A 12,739-nucleotide genomic window follows, 5' to 3' on the forward strand; every position below is an offset into this window, starting at 1 on the left:
AGCCACCGCTCCCAGATGTTGGGGTGGCGGGTGGAGGTGGTCGGAGGCAGCGGGGCGGTGGGCGGACTGGGCCCAGCCGACTCGGCGGGGGCGGGAAGGAGGAAGGGGCGTCCCCAGAGCTCGGCTTTAGCGCGAATCCCCGGCCTAGCTCTACTTCCGTGCTTGCCGACGGGACGAGATGAAGAGGCGAGAGGGAGAGAAGGCGAAGAGGAATAAAGGAGAGAGGGGCGAGAGGCTAGGGAGAAGAGGCGCCCGCCTTACCTCAGAGCCCGCAAGCCCAGGGGAGGGGCCCTCGGCGCCGCTGAGGACTCCGGCGCTCCGGGAGGGCAGGTCTTCGAGGGCGGCGGGGCAGGAAGGCTCGTAGTGTCTGGGCGGGCTCGGGCTTTTCGCCCGCAAACAACCCTGAGGCGTGCCGTGTCACACTTCAGAGCCCCGGCCGCCTGAGCGAGCCTGAGGGAGGGGTCGCGGCGCAGCAGCTTTCGGCCCCGAGCTGGGCCAACAGCGCTAGGGCCCGGGGCTTATCGTTCCGGGAAGTCGCAGGCGAAGTCGGGCCGGGTCGGCGGGTTTCGCACAGCTGTCTCCCTGCGCCGCTCCTCTCAGAGGACTACCGGCAGCTGCCTGCTCGCCGACTGGCGGCGGAGGCGCGGCGGGCGCGTGTCTCTTTAAGGGGCCGGGCAGCTAAGGGGCGGGCGGGGTAAGCGTCGCTCCCCGTGTGAGTGTGTGGGGGAGAGAGCGGCGGGCGGGCGCCGGAGGGAGGGAGCAAGCGGGCCAGCGACGCGGGCTGCCCCTGCCGCCGCCGCCGCCGCGGTCGGACCAGCGGCCTCCTCCCCTCCCCTCCCTCGCGTCGCCCTGCTGCGGGGAGGGGGCTCGTGTCGCGGTCTCCAGCGGCTCCCTATGAAGCAGCAGCTGCCGCCGCAGCCGCCTCCAAAGATGGGGGATTTCTACGACCCCGAGCACCCGACCCCTGAGTAAGTATCAGGTCCGCGGCCTCCCGCTGCCCTCGGCCGTCTCAGCCCGAGCTGAGGGCGGCGCGTCCTGGCGGATGGCGCGGGGAGTAACGGGCCCGCGGTGAACTCGCGCGGGCGGCGTGCAGAGCGGGCCCGCGCCGCCGCCACGGGCCCCTTGTCCGGGCCGCCGCGGGCCGGTGGTTGGGCCCGGCGTTGGCGCCGCTGCTCGCGTCGCCGCGGCGGTTGGGCCGGGCCGGTGGGGGAGGGGCGGCGCGGCGGCCGCCGCCGCGTCTGTACCGATCCGGCCCGCCCGGGGATCGGCGGTCTCCTCCGGATCCTCGTGGCCCACTTGGTCAGCGCTGCCTACGAAAGGGACCGAGTCGGAGGAGCAGCCGGTGCCAGACTCGGCAAGGGGGCACCGGCAAGACTAGGCCGCGAATCCCCGGGCTCGGGTGGAAGCCCGGCCCGTCGCCCGGCCTCCCGGCGACGGCGGCTCTGACCGGAAGGGCCTACGTGCGTCGTTCGGCCCAGGGCGGCCGAGGGGCCCGCGCTGCACTCTTGGTTTTGATTTTTTTTTCCCCCCCTCTTCTCCTGGAACTTGATCCTGGCCTGGTAGTGCTTCCGGCTTCACATTCTGCACCTTTGGCACTTCGGTTTTGTAATGGTGGCGAGGTTTGAGTGGCCCCAATGTGGAGGTGACACCGGGTTGTTTTTCCGCCTGAAAATGAAAGCCTCCGGAGGGGTATACATTCTCTACCAGATTATGAGATTTGCACACTTTCGGACACTCAACTTCCTCGGTAACAGCAACCTCTTGCCGTGAATAGATGACTTTCTACTCCTTGTGAAGACTTTGTTAAGAAGCAGGAATCGCTGGAGGATTCTCTAAACAAGACAGTGGTCTTGAAAACCGAAATATCTAGAAACCAATAGTGTATTTTAAGCCTGGGACATTTTTACCTTGCTGTTGAGGGCCGTATCAGCTACTGTATCTGGTTTCTTAAGAGAGCTTCCACTCCAGAGTCTGGATTCACTTCTTTCCCTGCGTCCTCCCAAGACTATTGTTTTGAAAAGTTATCCTTAAACTGCATTTGCTGGTGTTGGCTCAAGTCTAGACCTACGAATGTATGGCATATTTCAAACCTAAACAGTTGATAGAGATATCAAATGAAATTCACTTTTATGACCAGGATGATTCCAAGATATTTGCTCTTTTGACACATTTCAGCTTAGTTCTGCTATGACTCTTTACAGGCTCTTGGTTTGAGACTTGGAAAACCTCACAAAAAGGAAAATTCTGTATCATGATCCAGTAACTGCTCATCGAGCACTTGTCCTGTCCAAAGTAACATGCTAGCTCCTGAATGGTCTTGAGTGCGTGCTTTTCAGTTCCTTTTACCAGGTTGTTTGGTGAAGTACAGAAGCCTTAAGGATCACATTCTTAAACTTCTTGAAGGAAAATACAGCTTTTCATATTGTATGGAATAATGGACTCAAGTACATCTTTGATGGACATGAATGTGGGGAGGAATCAGGAATGTTATATTTTTTTATATAAGGTCTTGGAGTTTTTTTTTACTTTTATTGCTTTTCTGTCTGCCCTGCTTCCTAACAGTGGAGATTTCTAATTTCCCTGGTGACTAAGTGCTAAAATATATGTGTGTGTATGTGTATTAACCTACAAGGAGTATGTAGAGAATTATAAAATGTTTTATTCTGTAATACTATAAGAACTGGGAGGGGTCTTGGTAGGAAGCATCCTGAATGATATCACCTGCTTTAACAGATGCAAGAAACAACTGAACAACAAGAAGTGACAACAAATCCTATGAAGTAGTTTGTATCAGCTAGTTAGGTTGTGTAACCCCAGAGAGCGAAAAGCGGTATCATGGTTAAAGAACTTGGATTTCAGAGCCAGGCATATCTGGGTTTGAACATTCGTTGAACCTTGAACAAGTGACTTCATCTAAGTTTGAGTTTTTCTTATCTTTGAAATAGGTGTTGTAATGGAAGCAACCTCATAGGACTTTTGGGAGAATCAAATGAGAATAATATATGAAAAGCACTTGACACAGAGTGTGACACATGTAAGTGCTTCTAGCTGGGGTCATCAAGGAACGCTGAAGAGGTAGGATGTTAAGCATGAAAAGATTAGGTGGGCTAGAGAGGTGATGCCATGGCTGGGGGAGAGGAATGACCACGTGCCCTTTTCAGACTAGATAGTTTGAAATATTTCTGAGATACATGAAGAAATGAATCATGAAACTTAAATTCAGTTTGATTGAAGTAACAGTTGGAACCTGTTGTTCTGGGTTTGTCTCCTACCAACTATTTAATCAGACACAGCTGTAAGACCTAGCTTTCCCTCAGGTATCTAGGATTATGTTTCAGGTGAAAGTGACTATAATCACCTGAGTATCTGTGCATTAGGTGTCTGCTCTTGAGCAGACCCAGGGCCAGGTGTTGAGGACACTGCAAATTAAATCCAGTTGTAGTCTTCAAGGAGTTCTTCTAATGAGAGACACAGGCAACTCCTTTACAGAGATTGCTGTCCTTTGATTGTATGCATATTTACTTTGTGCCAAACATTGGCATACTGGGGTGAGCAATGTACAAAACAATTTTGCTTTTGTTTGCACCCTTCCTAGTGAGGGGTGATAATACATAATATAGAATGTTAAAAGGTTATTACTTTGGAAAATGGAGCACAATAAGGGGGACAGAATTTCTGGGGTAGATGTTGAAATGTAAAATGAGGTGCATTGGGTGAACCTTCTTGAGAGTGATGTTTAGGCAGACTAAAAATGGAGGAAGCTAGCCCTGTTACTGTCTGGGGAGAAAGCTTCCAAGTAGAGGGAATAGTTTGTTCCAAGGCAATGAGGCAGACCTAGAGAGTTCTCAGTATGGCTAGAATGGAATGAACAAAGAAGTAATAGTATTAATACATTACGTTAGGGTGGGGTACAGATTTCACAGGGCTTTGTAGAGTGTTTATAAGTATTTTGCCTGGAGTTTTCAACCAAGGAGTGACACGGTCTGCTTTCAGCTTCTGAATGATCACTAAAGTTGGCAGAGAGGAACAAACAGTAGAAGCAGGGAGATACACATAAGGAAGCCGGAAATTGAGGAGAGAGATGCTCATGATTTCTATCACGGTAGTAACAGGAGATAGTGAAAAATGGTTGAATTCTGGATATGTTTTGAAGATCATCCCATTGTGAATTGTTGATAGATCAGATGTGGCATCTGAGAGAGGAATCAAGGATGATTCCAAGAGTTTTGGTCTGAGCAGTGAGAAACATGGGGTTGCCATCAACCAGAATAGGGGTGACTGTGAGAAGAGCACATTTGGGGAATAGATGGGTTCAGTTTTAGAAGTGGTAAGTTTGAGATGCCTTTTAGATATCCTGGTTGAATTGACATTCAAGTCTGGAATTTAGGAGAAAGGTCTGGACTAGAGATAAACTTTGTAGTCGGCCACTTAGGTAGTATTCAAAGCCACAACACTGGATGAGAGCACCCAGGGACCCAGTGTGGAGAGAGAGAAGGACACAAGATTGTTGTTGTTGTTCAGTTGCTAAGTTGTGTCTGATTCTTTGCAGTGGCATGGACTGCAGCACGCCAGCCTTCCCTATCCTTTCACAGTCTCCTGGAATTTGCTCCATTTCATGTCCATTGAGTCTGTGATGATCTAACCATTTCATCCTCTGCTGCACTCTTTCCTTTTGCCTTTGGTTTTCCCAGTATCAGGGTTTATTCCAGTGAATTGGCTGTTCGCATCAGGTGGCCATAGTATTGGAGCTTCAGCATCAGTCTTTCCAATGAATATTCAGGGTTGATTTCATTTCAGATTGACTGGTTTGATCTCCTTGCAGTCCTAGGGACTCTGAAGAGTCTTCTCCAGCGCCACAATTTTAAAGCATCAATTCTTCAGCGCTCAGCCTTTTTTATGGTCCAACTCTCACATCTATATGAATACTGGAAAAACCATAGCTTTAACTATACGTTTTGGAGCCCAAGAAAATCTGTCACTGCTTCTACTTTTTCCCCTTCTATTTGCCATGAAGTGATAGGACTGGAAGCCATGATCTTAGTTTTTTGGATGTTGAGTTTCAAGCCAGCTTTTTCAATCTCCTCTTTCACCCTCAACAAGAGGCTTTTTAGTTCCTCTTCACTTTTTGCAGTTAAAGTGGTATCATCTGCATATCTGAGATTGTTGATATTTCTCCAAAACTGCAATCTTGATTCCAGTTTGTGATTCATCCACCCTGGCATTTCGCATGATATACTCTGCATATAAGTTGAACAAGCCGGGTGACAATGTACAGTCTTGATGTACTCCTTTCCTAATTTTGAATCAGTCTGCTGTTCCATGTCCGGTTCTAATTGTTGCTTCTTGACCTGCATACGGGTTTCTCAAGACGCAGGTAAGATGGTCTGGTATTCCTGTCTCTTTAAGAATTTTCCATAGTTTGTTGTGATCCACGCAGTCAAAAGCTTTAGTGTAGTCAATGAGCAGATGTTTTTCTGGAATTCCCTTGCTTTCTCTATGATCCAGCAAATGTTGGCAGTTTGTTCTCTGGTTCCTTTTTCTTTTCTGAACCCAACTTGTACATCTGGGAGTTATTGGTTCACAAATTGCTGTAGCTTAGCCTGAAGGATTTTGAGCATTACCTTACTAGCATGCAAAATGAGCATAATTGTCTGGTAGTTTAACATTTTTTGGCACCGCCCTTCTTTGGGATTGGAATAAAAATTGACCTCTTCCAATTCTGTGACCACTGCTGAGTTTTCGAAATTTGCTGACATATTGAATGCAGCACTTTAACTGCATCATCTTTTAGGATTTTTAAGTAGCTCAGCTGGAATTCCATTACCTCCACTGTCTTTGTAGTAATAATTCTTGAGGCCCACTTGACTTCACACTCCAGGATGTCTGGCCCTAGTTGAGTGACCACACCATCATGGTTATCCTAGTCATTAAGACTTTTTTCGTATAGTTCTTCTGTGTATTTTTGCCACCTCTTCTTGCTCTCTTCTGCGTTTGTTAGGTCCCTACCGTTTATGTCCTTTATCATGCCCATTCTTGCATGAAATGTTCACTTGATATCTCCAAATTTTCTTGATCTCTAGTCTTTCCCATTCTGTTGTTTTCCTTTGTGTCTTTGCGTTGTTCATTGAAGAAGGTCTTCTTTTCTCTTCTTGCTATTCTCTGCAACTCTGCATTCAGTTGGATATATCTTTCCCTTTCTCCTTTGCTTTTTGCTTCTCTTCTTTCCTCAGCTATTTGTAAAACCTCCTCAGACAACTACTTTGCCTTCTTGAATTTCTTTTTCTTAACTGCAATGCTAAGAGGATTGATATAGAGGGCAGTGTTAATATGAATGGCATCCATAAGTTAGGGGGAAAATTACGTCCTCACTAACCTCTTAACTAGAAGTTAGCATTTCTTTTAATTACTAATGTAAACAGAAAACTATAGTATTATTAACCCATGATTTTATTAGCCTGTAATATAGTACCTGTGATTTTACTGCTAGTACAAATCACAGATTTTATATATTTTAATTATTGTAGATATCTCATTATCTATGTTCATCATTACATAGAAATTTCAGTAGATTGGAGATCCACCACTAGATTGTTGAGAAGCATATATACTACTGTATCATACATTTGGGGGTTTTGTCCCATAGGTAATTGGTCTCCTTTGTTTATTTCATATATTTAAAAACATTAAGCTGAAAAGGAATCTGCAGGCTTTCACCTGACTCCAGAATGGTCCAAGGCACAAAACCTGTTAAACCATTGGACTCTGTATCCTAGCTCCTGGTTAGAATCTCACCTCTTTTACTTAATAGCTCTATGAACCCGGGCAAATTTTGTAATGCCTTGGTGTCCTTGTAGGTAAAGTAAGAATCATAACAGTATTTTCTGCAGAGGGTTTTATGAGGATTTAAGAAATAGAACAGTGTTAAGTTTTTTGAAAACTTTGCTTATTTTTAATTGGAGCATGATTGCTTTAAACTTTTATTAGTATTGGCTAAAAAGATGCAGCTAGAAAGAACAGTATAAGGCACTGTGATATGAAAAGCATGGTGAATTTGGCAAAAATAAAGTTTATTAGCTGGCAAAAATACTTTAGCATGTTCAAATTAAATATAAAGCAGTGGGGTTAGTCATGTTCTTACAACATTCTCATAATTCACCTAAGTTACGGTGGAGTTAGAGATGCCATAGGAAGCCAACTGAAAGAACCCACATAGAGTCTGGACCTTTAGGAGCTTTGCAGCCAGTCCATAATTCAGTTTTTGTTATTTTAAAAGAGAAAAATAGTTTTATAGTGATTGAGGTATGTTCTTCAGGTCCAGGTATAGTGTTTGGGCTACTGAGGTACATGGAAGGCCAAACTGCTACTCAAAGGGTTTCCTTGTGATCACAGTAAGCCTGATGGAACTATTCTTTTGCTTAGGATAGAGTGTGTGTGTGTGCTCAGTTGTGTCTGACTCTTTGCAACCCTATGGACTGTCCATGGAATTATTCAGGCAAGAATACTGTAGTGGGTTGCCATTTCCTACTACAGGGGATCTTCCAAACCCATGGTTCCTGCATTAGCATACAGATTCTTTACCACTGAGCCACCTGGGAAGCTCAGGATAGAGTATCTCTCTCCAGATTTCATGTCCCTCTTTTTGCTCTTGCTTCATCTAGATTTCCGGCCAACACGTCTTCCTACTGACAGATTATGTCTCTAAAAGGGTATCAAGTAACTGTTGTTGAGCAGTTACTGTGTTTCCCTAAGAAATGTTCAAACTGTCAAGACATACCTATCAATTGACCCTTTCTAGTTTTTTTTTTTTTCCCCTTTCTAGTTTTAGTGGAACTTTGGTGTTTCAAATCTTTTCTGCCACCTTTCACTGTAGTGACTAATTGATATACTCTATAAGAGCCGACTCATTGGAGAAGACCCTGATGCTGGGAAAGATTGCAGGCAAAAGGATGAGAAGGCGGCAGAGGATGAGATGGTTAGATAGCATCACTGATACAATGGACATGAGTTTGAGCAAACTGTGGGAGATGGTGAAGGACAGAGAAGCCTGGTGTGCTGCAGTCAGTCAGAAAGAGTTGGACGTGACTTAGCGACTGAAGAACAAATTCCCCTTTGAATTGTAATGCATTGTGATTTACTTTTTAACAGATATTGATCATAATTTTTCTTAACCCTTATATTTAGTGTTGTTCTGTGAGCATTGTCAGTTTCTGCAGAGAAGCAAGAATAGTCATATGCTAGAATAAAAAGTTGACCTGCTTCATAATTTGTTAATTCTTGTGAGATACTGTAGAGTATCTTATTTTGTAATGTGTGTACTGAGGGCTATTGTAAGCCCCTGAGAGACGATTCATATTAGAAACTGAAACATTTACACCTATAGTCACTGAAATTCAGGCTTAGAATTCTTTCTTTTCCTTTCTAAGAGAGATCTGTTCTCTAGGGAGAAAGAATCTTTTATTTGGGGGGAAAAAAATTCAAACTTTCGGAAGTTTTAAGACTAGCATAGTGAACGCCCATATTTTCCTCTGGATTGACCAGTTGTTGAAATTTTGCCACATATGCTTTATCTTTCTTTATAAAAATGTATATACCTGTGTTTGTTTGTTTTTAATCTATTTTTAATTGAAGGGTAGTAGCTTTACAGAATTTTGTTGTTTTCTGTCAAACCCTGTGTTTGTTTATTTTGGGTTAAACCATTTGAGAGTTACCCCTACCTAGTTCTTAGTATATAACCTGAGAACAAGAATGCTCTTAGATATAACCAACATGCAGTGATCAAATTCAGGCAATTTAACGTTTGTAATAATACACTTGACATATAGTTCATATTTAAAGTGTGCCAGTAACTTCAATAGTGTCCTCTTTTTTCGGCCTGGGGTTACATACTGCATTTAATTGTCATTTTTTTAAAATCTCTGAAGATAGGGCTTCAAATTCAAGGTACTTTACTGCTATTACCTCTTTGTACTAAACATAAATATCTTGAAAACAGTAATAATGTCTGGTATTGGTTTGAAATGTTTTCATTTTTTCTTTTTATTTATTTATTTAGGCTGTGCCTGGAGGCATGCGGGCAGGATCTTAGTTCCCCTAGCACAGAAAGTTCAGGGTCTTAACCACTGGACCACCAGGAAAGTCCAGAAATGGTTTCTTTCTTAATTACTAGAACAATAAATGCTTATTGCAAAAGGGCAATATACTTAATGTACTTAACAGAGGAAAAAGTAAAAATCTACCTTTAGCATCTCTTCTTGGCTCCATCTCTTCAAATCCAGCTCATCCTAGAGGTAACCACTACTCACAGTTCAGTGTATACCTTTCCAGATCTTTTTATCTACTATACATACTGTGTGTAAGATGTGCTTATTTTTTCAATAGGGAATACTCTATATTGTGAATCTACCATGTTAAGTTACTTTATTTTATATCATGTTAAGTAGTTTAAAAGCCTTAGGACATGAGCTGCTGGAAAGTGTCTCCTTCCAAATGTTTTCCCACAGGGTAAGTTTATCTGGTAATTTATGATGGTGTTTTCGTGATTCTGTTTAGAGTTTAATTCCTACACTTCTCTCTTTCCTTTTCTAAAATTCTGTTTTATTGTCCATATTTATTTCTGTTTGTCTTGTCTGGTGTTGATGGATTAAAATAACTTTTATTCCTGCCCTACTTTGATTAGTTGGTTTTCCCAACTCAAGGTATTTAAGAGCAGTCTCTTGAAAATGGTTAGTTTGAAGTTAGCCAGCAACCTAGTCAACTGAAGATTCAATAGGTTTATTTTTTTTCATAATAAGATTTATATTCATGAAAGTGTACTTTCATGAATTCAAATGAGAGGCAATTATTTTGTGTAATTTTTGGTTATTGTACGCTAATCGGGTGTTGTATTTGAGTCCCTCAGCTTTGAAATTCATGTATAACTTTGGTAGGTTTTTTTTTTTTTTTAATTAAACTTAATTATTATTTCAGTGTCTTTTCCATCTGAGCAAATACTTTGGTCATTTAGATGGAGGTTTAGAGTTTGTCTAAGGTTCTTAAGGTGTTTTTATTTTAGAATGCCTTTTCTGTCCCATGATAACATCTCACTAGTGAAAATATCCTTAGGATGGTGTGGGTAGTGACAGGGATTTGATCCTGCTGGCAGGCTTCTACCAGGTCTGCTTACTGGGAGCACTGCTGTGGGTGTGTAAGAACCTGGAGCAAGTGGTGGTTTCTGATTGTAGTTCTTCCTGCTGCCCACTGCCTGCCAAATGCAGTTAGACTGTCTTTGGGGAGGGCTGTACAGTAATCACCACTATTTGCTTCATGATTACCTCTTTGGAGACTCATGGACTAACTTGTGTTTTGAGTCTTGTGTGTGGTATTTCACTTCTTGGTGATTAATTGTTAATTACATATGCTCTACGTTAGTAGGCAGAAGATGTCATGTTTAAAATTTTTATGAATTTTTGTATGACTAAGGTAAGGCTAACGTTTTTCATAAGTTATATAGATGAATGGAAAAACCCTTTCTTGCGAAGTCCATTTTTCTGATGCTGAACATACAGACTTTCTAAAATTGCCTGGTTAAATGTATATTTCTTCAATTAATTCCTCAATTCTAGTATCTGTATCAATTCTAAAACATAAGCTACACTTCTTATGGTACTACTTCTGTGCTAAAAATTTTAGATTATCTGTAGAAAACAGATGAGTTTTGAGGTACAGTAAAACACTTTGTTAGAAATAGGTTAAAATGGACTGCTGAGGTTTTCCTCAGGGTCACCATAATAGGTATCTTGTTTTTGCTCAAGTTTACTGTATCCATTAAAACATAAATATGAGAATATAATTATTTAGGAAACCAGTTGTCTAAATTATGAACAATACAGTATGTAGTCTTCTTGGCAGATTAACAGCAATTTGTATAAAGAATTAAGGTTAATAACTAAATAGTAACAAATTGAAACAGTGATAGTTAAATATAAAACCAGTATTTTCCCAATTATAGAATACTGTTGTGTGTTACAGAGAGACAGTCTACCAAAAAATATTTGGGGCTCATCTTTCTTTGGCTACTTTTCTTTATTATTGGAGAGGCTAATGATAGTGTCAGAGGTTATGAAATTGGAGCAGAAGTTGGAATCTCTGATAGGAAATTTTTTTCAGATATGCACATGCTAGCTGCTTAGTTTGTTAGTCTTGTGCTTTTGTGACATGTAGCTATTAAGTATTTTTATTAATTTTTCACATGAATATTTTAAAAGATATATTTGTATGCATGTGTACTTTTTATAATTCTCTGACTTTTAAGGTACTTTGGGTGGTTCCTGACACCATCCGGAAAGGCTGACCTTCCGTTGGAGCCCGTCGCAGCGCATACGTGCCCGTTGCGTGGTTTAGGCGGTGGGCTCCGCTGTGAGGGCCTCGGGGACTTGGCAGCCCTGTGCTTGGCCGCTCAGTCGTGTCTTGACTGCAGCCCGCCAGGCTCCTCTCTCCATGGGGATTCTCCAGGCAAGAATGCTGGACTGGGTTTCCATGCCCTCCTCCAGGGGATCTTCCCAACCCAGGAATTGAACCCAGGTCTCCCGCACTGCAGGCGGATTCATTAATGTCTGAGCTACCAGGGAAGCCCTTTGTAGTCCTAGTTCTAGAAAATCCAAGGACCATGATAAGTATGTTTTAGAGACTTACTCTTTTAAATGGAGGAATCCCAGTAAGTAGCATCCGGGAACATAGTCATATGTGCTTAGTTAATGTTTGAGTTGACCTGATTGTTCATAACTCTCTTTATCCTATTTTCCTCATAGAGTGAATGAGGAAAATTATAATCATGCTAACATTGACGGTAAGACTGTCTTAAATAACTATTAGAATTAGGAGAGGGGGGTCAGGGAATTGAGCTGTATGATTTGAGCTCACGAAAGTGATTGGTGCTCAAGACACTTTTTAGGCTTCTTCTGTTCATCTTGGTGACGATTAATGAAAGAGATCTGGTGGTGGTAGTCTGAGATGATGACTGCTGCCTTAGGTAGGACAGTGAATTGTGCTTTGTCTTAGAATGTACTTCACTTAGTATGATAACTTTAGGGCCATCCATTTTGTTACAAATGGCATTATTTCTTCTTTTATGGCTGAGTAGTTCATTTGCCGTCTATTGGTCGCACAGAGTCGGACATAACTGAAGCGATTTAGCAGCAGCAGTAGTTCATTTTATATATATATATATATATATATATATATATATATGCTGTGTATAAATACACACTACAGCCTCTTTATCCATTCCTCTGTCGGTGACGATTTAACTTATTTCTGTGTCTTGGCTACTGGGAATAGTGTTTCTATGAATATAGGTGTGCCTGTATCTTTTTGAGTTGCAGTTTTGTCTGGATACATGCCCAGGAGTGGGATTGCTGGATCACATGGCAACTCTGTTTTTAGCTTTTTGAGGAACCTCTATTGTTTGCCATAGTGGTGGCACCAGCTTCCGTTCCCACCAGCAGTTAGGAGGACTCCCTTTTCTCCACACCCTCTCCAGCATTTGTTGTGTGTAGACTTCTTAATGATGGCCATTCTGACCAGCGTGAGGTGGCAATTGTAGTTTTGATTTGCTTTTCTCTAGTGATTAGCCATGTTGAACATCTCATGTACCTGTCAGGCATCAACGTGTCTTTTTTGGGGAAAATGTCTGTATTAAGATCTTCTGACCATATTTTGATTGGCTCTTTTTTTAATCGAGTTGTTTGTATATTTTGAGTAT

At 42.6% G+C, this 12,739-nt stretch overlaps 1 long non-coding RNA gene across 12 annotated transcripts in view; it reads right to left on the reverse strand.

Annotated features, from left to right (window-relative positions):
• The window catches only part of LOC136166886 (uncharacterized), a 54,933-nt gene extending 54,041 nt beyond the window's left edge, over positions 1-892 (reverse strand). For all 12 annotated transcript variants that reach the window (XR_010663007.1, XR_010663006.1, XR_010663008.1 and 9 more), the window contains exon 1: positions 262-892. This is a non-coding gene — a long non-coding RNA (uncharacterized lncRNA). The remainder of the gene's footprint in view (positions 1-261) is intronic.
• Positions 893-12,739: the final 11,847 nt, after the last annotated feature.

The sequence above is a fragment of the Muntiacus reevesi genome, chromosome 4 (genome assembly GCF_963930625.1).
Source record: "Muntiacus reevesi chromosome 4, mMunRee1.1, whole genome shotgun sequence".
Taxonomy (NCBI): Eukaryota; Metazoa; Chordata; class Mammalia; order Artiodactyla; family Cervidae; genus Muntiacus; species Muntiacus reevesi.